We start from the raw sequence: 13,293 nt of genomic DNA, 5'->3' as shown, positions 1-13,293 counted from the left end.
GTGGTTACTACCTAGAAGCTGTAGTTTTATTGGCCATTTTGGATCAATTCTAAACTCCTTGATCTCTCTCTCTCAAAACCCTACAACTCTCTTTTTGCACGGTTTTGCGCACTGAGCAGCGTCGGGCAGCGCTGCCTAAACAGGTTTAAACTATTACAGGCTCCACAAAGTCTGCTATTCACTTTTTTCCTTAGAACTGTTCAAACTCTCAAAGTAATCACTCTATTCTCTTTCTAAAGCCCTGCACTTGCTCAGCTCTTATAAGGAAACACTAACTAAAGCACTACATCCTCCTTGACTTCTCATAAGTATTAGGCTCCCAACTGGTCCTTCCTGATCAAGTGAAAAATCAGTTCCCTTCCCTAATCTGATCAGTAAAAAAACAGTTCCCTATACTAATCTGGTATGTCCAAGGGTCAGTTTCAAGGTTACTCTCCAATCCAGCTGGTGAATCTGGGAATTTTGAGGCAATGTTACAATTGTGTTATGTACACAGACAACCCTCTCCTCCTTCCAACAAACTCTAATACATGTGAGAGATGCAGTTACACAGCTAAACTGGAGGCAGAGCTCTCTCAACCCAAGACTGGCACAGTCAAGTCAGGAGGAAAAGGTAACCACCCACACTACAAATCCAGTCTCACATAGACCTATTGCATCTGCATACCCAACACATAAACACACAAAAACATACTCGGAGGCTCTAAATAAAACTCTGCCTAAACAGCAAAGACCTCCTAAGCAGATATCCAAGCAACAGCCACCACTCAACAATACCCACGAATCACATACCTCACAAAATCAGTCTGCCTCACAGTCACAGCCCTTAAGGCCAAACAACACACCAAATACACTTGTTATAGGGGATTCTATTGTCCGGCACACTGACGTCCTGCTCACCAGACTGAACAAGGAGAAGGTCACTGTAAGCTGCCTGTCGGGTGCCAGGATCCGCCACATAACGCAAGCACTCAGATCACTCCAAAGCAAGTACAAGTATGACTCCATCATTGTCCATGCTGGTGTGAATGACCTGAGACGTACCTCCCTGGACTACATGAAAAGAGACAGAGGAGCTCTCTGACCATGTAGCCCAGGCTGGTATGACCCTGACCTTGAGTAGCATCTTGCCCTCACCAAGAATGATGCCACAGTATAAAGACAAAATGATCAGTTTCAACAACTGGCTAAAGTATTGGTGTCATTCAAAGGGGATCCAGTGTCTGTCAGCCTGGGATGACATGCTTGACAAGCCACGTTGCTTCGCTAGGGACGGCTTGCACCTGTCACCCTTAGGCTTTCGTATAATGGCCAAGGATCTTGCCACCCACATACTGCCTTTTTTAGGCAAGGCTCAAAGGACAAACCCACCTCCATAGACAACCCAAGGATAAAAAATCTAAAGGTAATGCTACTCAATTCCAGAAGTCTAAACCTCAAGATGCACGCACTCGAGGCTCTCCTCAGTATGGAGAAAATCGATGTCTGTGCAGTAAGAGAAACCTGGTTCAAGGCTCCTGAGAGCACCCCAGCACTACCAGGTTATAACTCATACCATGCGTTTCGGCCCCAAAACTCGGACCGAAGCACAAAAGGAGGGGGGAGTATCTATATTCATCAAAGATACCTACACCTCCAGGTTAATGGCACTGCACGAAGCATCGGAAACCATCCATGTGCAACTAACAGCAGGCAAAACTGCCTTTCAGTTTGTAGTCTGCTACAGAATACCCTCCCTATTACAGGAACCCCACTTGGCATTCCTGAGAACACTGGAGACTATGAAGGTCTCTCCAAACACTATGTTACTGGGTGACTTCAACTACCCAAACATTGACTGGGAAAACTACTCAAGCCCAAACACCCTCGCCCAAAGGTTCCTTGAATTTATAAACTCTAACGCAATGGAACAACTGGTCACCACTCCCACAAGAGGGAACAACATATTGGACCTGATCACCACCAACATGGGGACTCTATGTTCCACACCAGAGGTAAACCCCTCATTGGTAAGATCAGACCATAAACAAATTTCCCTGGACATCCATATCCCGTTCCCACCCCTAGCCAAGGAAATCACTGTAAAGAATTTCTCAAAAGCCAACTTTACACTTCTCAAGACTGAGGTGGAATCCTTCAAAGCCCCTGGGCCAGAGGATAATACAGCCCAATCCGCAGAATCCTTTACAAATGCATTCTATGAGCACCTGCAGGAATGCATGGATCGTGCTATCCCAAATAAAACCAAGACTTACTCCTCCAAAAACAGGAGACCGGTCTGGTGGACCCCAGCCATAAATAAGCTATTAGCAAGAAACTTCGATCCCTCATAAAATCATCAAAGGCCTGTTTCGAAAGAAAAATTGCCCTAGACACTAAAGATAATCACAAGGCCTTTTTTAGTTATGTCAGGAACATGGGCGGAAACTCCCAGATATGCTCTGAATTGTTGCATAATGGTACAAAATATACTGAACCTACAGACAGAGCCACCATCCTGGCAGACAGATTCAGTGCAAACTCCCCCCCCCTTCCCCCCCAAAGGAGCAAATGCCTATCCCAACTGAATGTAACCTCCCTGACATCACAGATGCACAGGTAAAAGCTGCCCTCTCCAAAGTAGACGACACAGCATCTATGGGACCGGACGGTGTCCCAGGCTGTGTCTTACACGAGCTCCAAGAAGAACTGAACCCTCACATTAAGTCACTGTTCAAACTTAGCCTTACTACAGAATATGTACCCAAAGAATGGCGTACTGCTACAGTGGTCCCACTCCACAAAGGTGGTGCCACAAAGGACCCCGGAAACTATCGCCCCATAAGCCTGACTAGTCTGGTCTGTAAAGCTATGGAGCGTATTATCATGGAACTCATAAACAAAGACATTGGGAACCTCCAGACACTGGACCCTACCCAAATCAGCTTTGTTAAAGGCATATCTTGCCTCTTAAACCTAGTTGATTTCTTTGAAACAGTTACCAAATCCATAGATGAGGGCAAGGTAGTCCACACAGCCTACCTGGACCTCGCAAACGCCTTCGACACAATACCCCACTCAGGCATCATAAATAAGCTCACCAGCTTAAATATCAACCCCTATATCACAAGATGGGTTGCAAACTGGCTCAGAGATAGAACCCACATGGTCAGAATCGCAGGTGCCATGTCCGAATCCAAACCAGTTACAAGTGGCATCCCACAGGGCTCAGTTCTGGGACCTCTCTTGTTCAATATATACTTCTCTGAGGTTCAGGCTAACACAGGGGGATTATGGCTGACAAAGTTTGCAGATGACTGCAAACTGGGGGCCATAATCAAATCTCCAGCTGACACAAGCATCCCCCAAAAGGGTCTCACAGAGACAGATGTTTGGTGCCAGAGCCATGGCCTCAAGCTAAATGCTAAAAAGTGCATAGTCATCCCCTTTGGGAAAAACAAGGTGCCCACAAATTACCACATAGGTGGTAATCCATTAAGTATGGAAGAAGTAATTAGAGATTTGGGGAGCAACGTAGATAGTAATCTCTCCTTTGATAATCACGTTGCCAAAGTGGTTAGAAAGACCTTCTATATAGCCCACCTTATCACGAAAGGGTTCGCATCTAGATCAAGAGAGGACATTGTGCCCCTCTACTCGTCAGGCCCATAATTGAATACAATGCCCCTTTTGGGGTGTACCTTACCCGACACCTGCAGCAACTGGAGACCCCCCAAAAGTACCTCACCAAGAGGATCATGGGCTACAAACAGATGTCCTATGCAGCTCGACTAAAGAAACTCCAACTCTACTCAGTTGCTTACCACCTACTCAGAGGCGATCTATGCCTGACGTACAAAGCCATGTCAAACCCAGAATTAATGGACATGCTCCACCTCAAAAAAATCCAAGTCCCTTAGAGCTACATGCTCCAGGGACCTAAACCTCAGCACAAAAATAAATAGGACATGCTGGAGGGACAGATTCATTTCCCAGAGGCTCCCCTCACTCTGGAATAGAATCCCAATTCATGTTAGACATAGCCCCTCGCTCACCCACTTTAAGCGAAATCTTGACGCGTGGATGGGAAATCGCAAATTAACCCCTTCTATCTCTTCTGCGTCCCTGCTAGACAGAGGCACAGTAAACTAATCTTAAAAGGGTACCTTCTGTGACCTACTTTACAGAGGCACAGTAGGCTAATTTAATAGGGAGGCGTAAGCCAAGTACACTCTGGCTAGGCTTATAAATGCCTTAGGGCAGATAGCCTAGTATCTACCTATGAACCTAAGTATGAAGACTAACTCGTACGTCTATCATCGGACTTCAGTTCTCACTGATTTGCCAATGAACTGACAGAAAAGCAAAGTTTTATGAGGAATAGATCAAAAACATAAGGGAAAAATCTGGGCATTGTACGAAAACCTGGACCTGGATAAAGCTGGCAGCAAAAAGAGGATACTGAAAGTACTAAATCTAAGACAAAAGCCATACTAGCAATTAACTAAGGATACTGCATGTCGAAGTATAGGATAGAATATGCTTAAATACAATATTTTCAAGGACCACACCTAATGTTGACTTATGAGCCATGAGATGACAGTAGTCCAAACAAAAGGTTTATGAAGTTGCCCAATCAGGTTGTCTCCCAGATAGTATCAGTGACCAACTACCTACATATCTGCTCAGGCAACAACTGCATGCTTCAAAAAAAAAAAAAAAAAAAAAAAAAATTACATATATATTACACATACAAATTATATTTTATATATATATATATATACATATATATATATATATATATATATATATATATATATATATATATATATATACACATATATACACTATATGTATATATATAGCTATATATATATATAGCTATATATATATAACTATATATATATATATATATATATATATATAAATAAATATGTTCTACTTCGTTTAAACAGAAGTACGTCTAAACTAATTTTATTTACCCAAGCCAAACCCACCAAAGATTCACAACAACGAACGCAAAGACTGTCAAACTCCCCACCCCATGAAGGGAACCACTCTGCCACCATGGTAAAGAAACGTAGGAAAAGTAAGCCAACCAAATTCCCATGCCCCCCACACCCCCTACTTAAATATATCAACTCTGAACTCGCACTATACAGAAGAGAGGGCACAGCTCGCCCATCACATACTCAACAGCCTAGCTCCTACTAGAACTGTCAGAGTAAAAGCAAACCCTGCACCCCGGCTAACAAAAGACACCAAACAGTTACTCAAGCTTAGAGATAAAGCCTGGGCATTGCATCAGGCCAACAAAAACAAACCACCCTAGACTATTACCGGAAACTAAGAAATAAAATCAAAAAAACAGATCAAGAATAAAAAAAAAAAAAAAAAAAAAAAAAAAAAAAAAAAAACTTACTATAGCATCACTCAACAAAAATACCAAAACAATCCTCAAAAAATTTGATCTGCCATAAAACAAATCCGTTAAAATATATACATTTAAACAGTTACAATAGTGCATGTACATTTCTGTTCTTGGACAATCCTCAACTCTAACCCCAACTACAAATACTACAGCCAGTATAGCTACCCAGTTCAGTACTTACTTTACCAATGACATACTATTAATAGCCAAAAATGACAGAACAGCTCCCCTAACCATACCCACAGAAACTGAGGAAATCACCTCTTGCATTATCCCTCAAGCCCATCCAAACCAGCACCACCAAGAAAATGCTACACAAACTTGGCTGCTGCTGCTGCTATATCCTACCTCTATAGTAATCAACTGCTCCAAGAACAATATGTTCCCAAAATATGAAAAATATCCTACATCATCCTACTTCATAAAGAGGATACCTCTCCACAGCTCTCCAATTACAGGCCAATAGCAATTTTACCACTATCCAAAATTCTGCAAAGATGTATTCACCCACAAGTCATGAAACTCCTAGTAAATCAATAACCTGCTAACAAACACCCAACAAGTCATAAAAACAATAAAACACTTACAAGATAATACAGAAAGTTCACTAGTATAGATATTCTGTGTCTAGCTAACAAAGTAATTTAATTTCAGCTATTTTTCTGAAATTTACTAGACCGAGGTTAACATCATGTATCCCAGTTTTCGTTGTTAAAATATATACATTTAAACAGTTACAATAGTGCATGTACATTTCTGTTCTTTTCCAGTAGGGAACACTGTGGTTGCATTTTAAGCACTCTGCAAAACCTTTTCAACACACATTTCTGTGCCAGTTTGATATACATATAACATAGAGTTCTAATACAGTGGTAACACAAACATCTTATATAAATCATGTTGATATTCACAAATGACATATAATTATTTACAAAATTCCAGATAGCTGTGCTGACAGTATCTCCCTTTGTCACACATGTCATCAGCCAGGGAATTAATGCACACCATCTCTTCCTGGGGAAAGGAGAAACAGATCTAAGTGTCCTCTGCATAACTATGGTATGCTAAATGCTTTTTCCTCAGTAGATCTCCTAGGGGATACCTTATCAAAGTGAATAATCATCATCCCAAAATAAAACCTTATGGAATCCCACAATTAAGATGGTAGGAAGATGAAGAGGAAGAATTGAGTCTAGAATGGACTCTATGTTCAGTTAGACAGGTAAGAAGAAAAGCAGTCAAGAACCATAGCAGTAATTCTACCATGTGAGTGCAGATATTCTATCCAGATACCATGATCCGCTGTGTGAAAATCTACAGAGAGATCCAGGAGGACCAACACAACAATGGTCTCTTGCCCTAAGGAGATCATTAACCACTTTAGTTACAGTTGTGTCAGTACTGTAACAAATATGAAAGCCTGACTGGAATCAATAATTGAGTCCAGTACTGTGAAAACTGAAATCTTGCTGCTTGTTGACAAAATTTCTCAAACATCTTTCCTAAAAAAGGTAAGATTAGAGATTGGGTGGTAGTTATTTAAATTTAGATCAATAGATGGCTTCTTGAGGGATAGGAATCATCAAAGCTTCCTTCTAGGCCAAGGTAAAAATCATTTCTCTCTCAGAACATACCAAGATCTGATAAACCATTGATCCCAGTGTGTCACAGCTATACCTTCCTCAAAGGACACAGATTCAACCCACATGTTGTCACTTGCAAACTATTAATAACAGCAGCAAATGCATGAAAATCTGCAATACTGAACCATGGCAAAGACTTTGAAGGTAAGAAAGAGCACACAGCTCCACCTTTAGGATCAGCCGGTTGAAGCAACAATATAATAGAGACAATCATGACAGTGAAAAATTGAGCAGCCACTTCACATTCATCCGTTGATAAAATTCTTATGGTGGTCAGACAGGCCAGGGTCCACAGCCTCTCTACCATCTGAAACAGTGTAACTGGTCAATTAGCCATGGGACAGATATTCTAATATTTTTATGGGAAATCTCTCCTTGTAATGTAATGCTCATCAGACTCAATCTTGTTACTTCAAAGGCTGGCCCGATGTCAGAAACACTCCAGCCTGTCCCTATTTGTTACAAAATGTAAAGCAAATGATCAAAACATGTTCCAAATCTCCTAATAGAGACAGGACAAAAATGACTCAGGGCTACGGAGCCCAGAACACGACTGAGAGAGAGAGAGAGAGAGAGAGAGTGAGAAAGAGAAATTATATACCTCTACTCACTCTCCAGCTGGAACTGATCGAGAGCATGAGAAAAACTCTCAGTGGTAATTTGGCTTATATTGCGAATATCCCTCAGTTCAAGATTGGGTGGACTTAAGCTAAGTAGGGTTAATCCAAAGTTGACAAAGAAATGCTCAGACCAAGAAACTGGTTCCATTGCCAGGTCTAAAGTGGCCAAGTCCATAAGAAAACACAATTCCAGAGTAGGCATTACATGACTAGGATGACATATTAAATAATGCTCACCTACTCGTTCCTGATTATTTCACAGTTGCTCATTCTGCTAGAACCATTTGGTCCACGAGTCATTTAAACCTGCCATGCTTGCTATGTCTTCAAATACAGATAACAAAAGCAAGCACTCCCACATGGTTAATATAAAGGAGTTTTTTTTCCAAGGTGCTTTTCCACCTGCCTGCTCATCGTGAAGCCCTCCCCCGTCAGACTCAAACCCATTCATCTTGTAGGGAGCCATCTGAAAGGGTTATCATTCAGGCAGATATGGGACAGTTTGTGGTCTCACTGGCATCCCAATAGGAGGAGCATTTGCATGGGCCCACAACCCCATTCCTCAGCATTTGGACAGGCTTCCAGCATCACCACAAGGACTCACAGTGCCCTTCCCTTGTAGCTGCATGCTCATGTGCATTCTCTTATAATGGCTACCAACATGTTGTGGCTCAGTGACATATAAGCCCATTCCAAGGATGCCCATTGCAGTGATTCCCATCCAGCAAGAGATTGTGGCTGTGCACATCCTGCTCCATTCTACCCTTCCCTAACAAAGCTATCAAGCACCCAAGCCATCAACTGAACTCCTGTTGCTAGGTCACAGATAGTCAGGGCTTTTGAACCAAATAAATGCAACAAAACTCTGTAACTCAAATAACTTATAAAACCAATTATACAACAACCCCCCCATTAATATTCCAAAAAGTGCACGCTGATTGGATCAGTGTGCACGTTGTAAATCAAAGACTTATACTAACGGAAAAAGGTCCGGTCGCCCGGACTTTTTCCATTAGTATATATATATATATATATATTTTTTACAGCAATGGAGAACGCAAGATCTCCGTTGCTTTTTAGAAACTGTCTTGCTATGTTAAAGGAGTTTAACATAGCGAGACAGCTTTAAAAAAAAGTAACTGAGATCTTCCTTTCTCCATTGCTTTTTTAAAGCTGTCTCGCTATGTTAAATGGGTTTAACATAGCGAGACAGCTGCTTTTTTTAAAGCTGTCTCACTATGTTAAACTCCTTTAACATAGCGAGACACTTTGTAAAAAGCAACAGAGATCTTGCTTTCTCCGTTGCTTCTACCCACAGCTCTGATGTACTGCGTAAGCATACGCATGCGCAGTACATCAGAACTGCCGCAGAATACCAGACAGCTGTGGTAGGGCAGCACGGAGGCATTATGCAATGCCATTATTTAAGAAAAGTAAGTATTTTATTTCTTAAATAATGTCATTGTATAACAGCAATAACCCACTTCTGGGTGTGGGTAATGCTGGATTTACCCACGGTTAGGGTTACCACCTCTCCCACTTTGCGAGGGACTAGCCCTCTCTGGGCAGTTGTGTCCTGACAAAAACTTTTAAAAATGGCAAATGTCCTGAGATTTTAGGACAAAATTATTTCCTATATTTTATGTAATAGTTGCATAAAACAGTTATTCTGTATCTAAAATACCTAAATGTTATAAGAAACAGAATAAGCAACTACAATGCTACAAGAATAAGCTTTTATTTAGGCACAAAAGTTAAGTTCTATCCTTTGTACTGACCGTGGGTATGTGTCGGCCTATAAAATCTGATGTTTGTACTGAAAATGTCCCACTTTGGCCATTTGAAAAGGTGGCAACCCTACCCACGGTTGTCTTTGTTTGGCCACTTGGGCTTCACCCTCGTGACCAAACCCCACCAACCGTGGGTAAATCCAGTATAACCCACACCCAGGTGTGGGTTATTGCTTAAATAACCAGGGTGCTGTGGAAAGGATAAGGAGCACAACTTCAGAAATTCAAATAACTTTAATTTAGTAAAAAACTTGTGCCAAGTGCTTTTGTCCTGTGGAAAGTCAGGGCTTTTCCCTTCTCTGCCTCAGCACCGGATAACAACCACTGAATCTATAATGTTCCCGCAACCCTTTCAGTTACAAAATGTGATCCTTTCAATGACACACAAACTCCTGTTGTCAGGCTGTAGGTACTTAACATACACCCCTACTATTCTTTTTCCTGTGTCTTCTTTGTCTGTTGACACTCTGTGAGCCTTCTCCCACATTTCCATCACTATATCCCTAGTCTGGAAAAATCTTTCATCTACCATCCATATCCCAACACTGTTTCTTTCATATTGCTCCTCTTATTATATTCTATTTCCATTTCTAAAAGTCTATCTTCTCCATCCAAGCATCCCTTTTTCTAGCTCTGTGCTGTTTCACTGATTATTCAACTCACCATCACATATAGCAGGATCATTTTATTATATTTACTTTCACTCTTTTGTCTCTGTACTAAAAAAAAAAAAAAAAAAAAAAAAAACAACAAACAGAAAAGAAATCAAGTTTGAGATTCTTTTTCGTACACCTTTGCCTCCAGCTTTATCATCTAGCTCCATATGCCAAACATCTGAGCAGACCCATTACATATGGAGAGCTTTTGTACCTATCTGTCCACATCACTAGCATATAAATAAATTACTCCACTCCCCGTTTATAGAACACAGGGATCCTACACTAATTTCAAGTTATTAGTTTATGTGAACCTACCACTCAGCCCGCTTTTCACAAGTACATAACTTTGACATTTCATCCCAAACCTCCTCCTCCTTCCATATCACCTTGATTCATTTTTATCTCAATCACTTTGCTACTTCTTCACACTCTGCAACATGCAGATCCCAATAAAATGCTCCAGCTTTCCTTTATTGTTACTCATTCACAGATCCTTTTTGATTTACTGAATTAATATTCTACAGCAGCCAGACTTTGACCTATGCTACTCTTTAACTTCTTTTGCTACCCTGCTATTTCTTTAAATATCTCCTACCCTGGCCACTCCTTATCCATATACAGCCAATGTTCACTTCCGTGACATTCAGTTTAATGAAAACTGTTCCCAATCAAAACGACAAAGTCCAACATGATTAAGCTTCGCCAAAGGAAGAGAGAGTCACAAAGATCTAGAAGCTAGCGAAAATGCCAAGCTAACCCTATGAAGGGTAAAACCCAAGCAAACAATGATCACTCACTCTCTTCCCAACCTAGTATACAAATCTAGGTACTTTTCCGTTATCAGGTCAACACTGTCAATGCGGTTGCTGACTTGCGAATTCAGTGTCCAACTATGTAGTTGTGATGCGAGTCTTAACAGGTGTGTGTAAAAAAGTAGAAGGTGCAGCCTCTTTTTTTTACATAAAATCCATTTATTTATTTTGCACATAAAATGGTAACATTAACCTCCAAAACACATGGCTCGACAGTGGAGTCGGATGTCAGCACCCGCATTGAAAGTGATTGTCCGTAACATAATAGTAAAAAGAAGCAAATGACTACTATAACTGGTATTCCTCCATTATAGGCAAATCATGCATACCAGAAAACTTTTTATTCCAAAAGTTGACCTCAAAATCTTTAATTATACTGTGAAGATGTGATTACCGTCATTACATACTGAGCTTTTTTTTTTTTTTTTTTGGGAGTGTCAGCCACGGAGTTTGCAAGGCATTGCTGACAACAGAAATAACCGCTGTTAGGATGTACAACTATTTTGTCCTTTTACAAGGCTTTTACATAATTAATTGAAGTCCAAGGTTAATCTTAACAAACTTCAGACCAGACAAACATAGCAATTTCCTGTTTTTTTCTTTACATGTTTTCACATGCATCAAGGAGAGCTAAGATCTGCCTGATTAAAAATGTTCAGCATTGCTACGTCTTTGTAAGGTTTAACCACAGGGAGTGTCTTCATTTTATGCCTTTATTGTGTTTATATCATCATAGCATTATGATTAGCTAGCCAAAAAAAAAAAATGTTGTATGAAGTAACTGTAAAACAAGTTATGGAAAAGCATACTAAATTGGCTTGCTGTTGAGATGCAAATACAGACTGCATTGCAAGACGATTTTCTAATTAAATTCAAATATGAAGAGCACAAAACTCCATGCTGAAACATAAGTTGACAAGGTAACTGACAAAGTTCAGTTACTATTTCAACCTAATTTTCAACTGTGGAGCTATAATATGCCTGCAAAGTTACGTACACTGGGAGAAGGCACTCGGGGTTAACAGCTTGCAATTAGTATCTCCTCATGGCGCGCTCGGTGTTAAGCACAGAGGCGCCATGAGAAGGTACTTGGGGTTCATGAGTTAATAGGGCAAGGTGAGCTCATTACTGGAGATGCTGACAGCACTGCTAATATCTGGGTTTAAATTACTTTAAATTCTTTTCATAGCAACTATATTTATCCTCTTTTTTGTACACAGGGAAGGATATACCACATAAATTCATAAACATATTGTCACACTCTTAAATTCTACATTATTTTCAGTTTACTTTGGGATAGGCTTTGAAAGTGAAAATACTGCTGGAAATGAAATATATACACATTAATTTGCCATCAGAGCAGAAGTAAATTTTGTAAACATTTCTCCAGGGAAAGGATATTTTGAGTCATTGGATTTATGTTTGAGCACCACCCCCCATCTAAACAAAAAACAAAAAAAAAAAACTCTTGCAGAGATGAACATTTCTTTTCATAAAGGGAAACTTCTCTATGTGTTGATATCTGGAATCTTCAAAAAGTGCACGATGTAGGAAAACATCACGACATACATTTCTGAGAACTCTTACATTCATTCCTCAGTAACAGCAGTAGGCTTACATGGCCTTTTTGGTAGCTTTTTTTATTGCAATTCAGTTCACAACTCTTCCTAAAACTTATTCTGCATGTATTGTTCCCAGACATTTTATGCAGTTTGCACCTTCCCTGTCCTAAAGATTCGACCTCCAGTTCTTTTATCTCCTTTACAATATTTAATACTTCAGTTGAGTTGGTTTACATTTTTACTTCCTTTTTTAAGAAATTGCTTTTTTGGCAGCCACTAGCATAAAACTTTATAAGGTTTATCAATGTCTAGGTAATTCAATTCCTATAAAAGAATCATTTTTTTCAGGCTGACACAGTCAATCTATATTATGTGAATCAGTAAGGGAAAGTTTTCCTATTCTTTTGAGATGAAGATGCAGAATGACAGTTACTGAATGCAACTAAGAAGAATTCTGCAAAGGCTTTATCTTCTTTATTGACGGTTTCAGGTGTCAAGTCACTTCTGTGTCTTTTTTAAACATCTGTATTAAAAATGACATTTTAAAAAGTGATGTACGTATACATACAGTAAAAAAAATAAAACAGATCATGACATTTACAGCGTCACTTTCATGCAGTACAATTCTTTTTAACATTTTATACTTGTACATTACATAAACAGTTGAATTCCTACCTTCCATTAAATTTCACTACTCCTAAAATTATTCTGTATGTATCGTTCCCACAAACTCTAATTCTATGTAGTTTGCTCATTCCCTTTTCTAAAGATCTCATCTCCAGTTCTTTCATCTCAGT

At 40.0% G+C, this 13,293-nt stretch overlaps 1 protein-coding gene across 1 annotated transcript in view; it reads right to left on the bottom strand.

The window, feature by feature from the left end:
- LOC122802339 (transcriptional coactivator YAP1-like) overlaps nt 1–13,293 on the bottom strand; it is a gene marked incomplete in the record, with an annotated part of 1,778,419 nt that overhangs the window by 59,256 nt on the left and 1,705,870 nt on the right.

Source organism: Protopterus annectens, chromosome 5.part0 (genome assembly GCF_019279795.1).
Source record: "Protopterus annectens isolate FY-2018-M chromosome 5.part0, PAN1.0, whole genome shotgun sequence".
Classification (NCBI taxonomy): domain Eukaryota; kingdom Metazoa; phylum Chordata; order Ceratodontiformes; family Protopteridae; genus Protopterus; species Protopterus annectens.
Note: the sequence above shows the minus strand (reverse complement) of the source record. Positions and strands in the feature narration are given on the sequence as shown.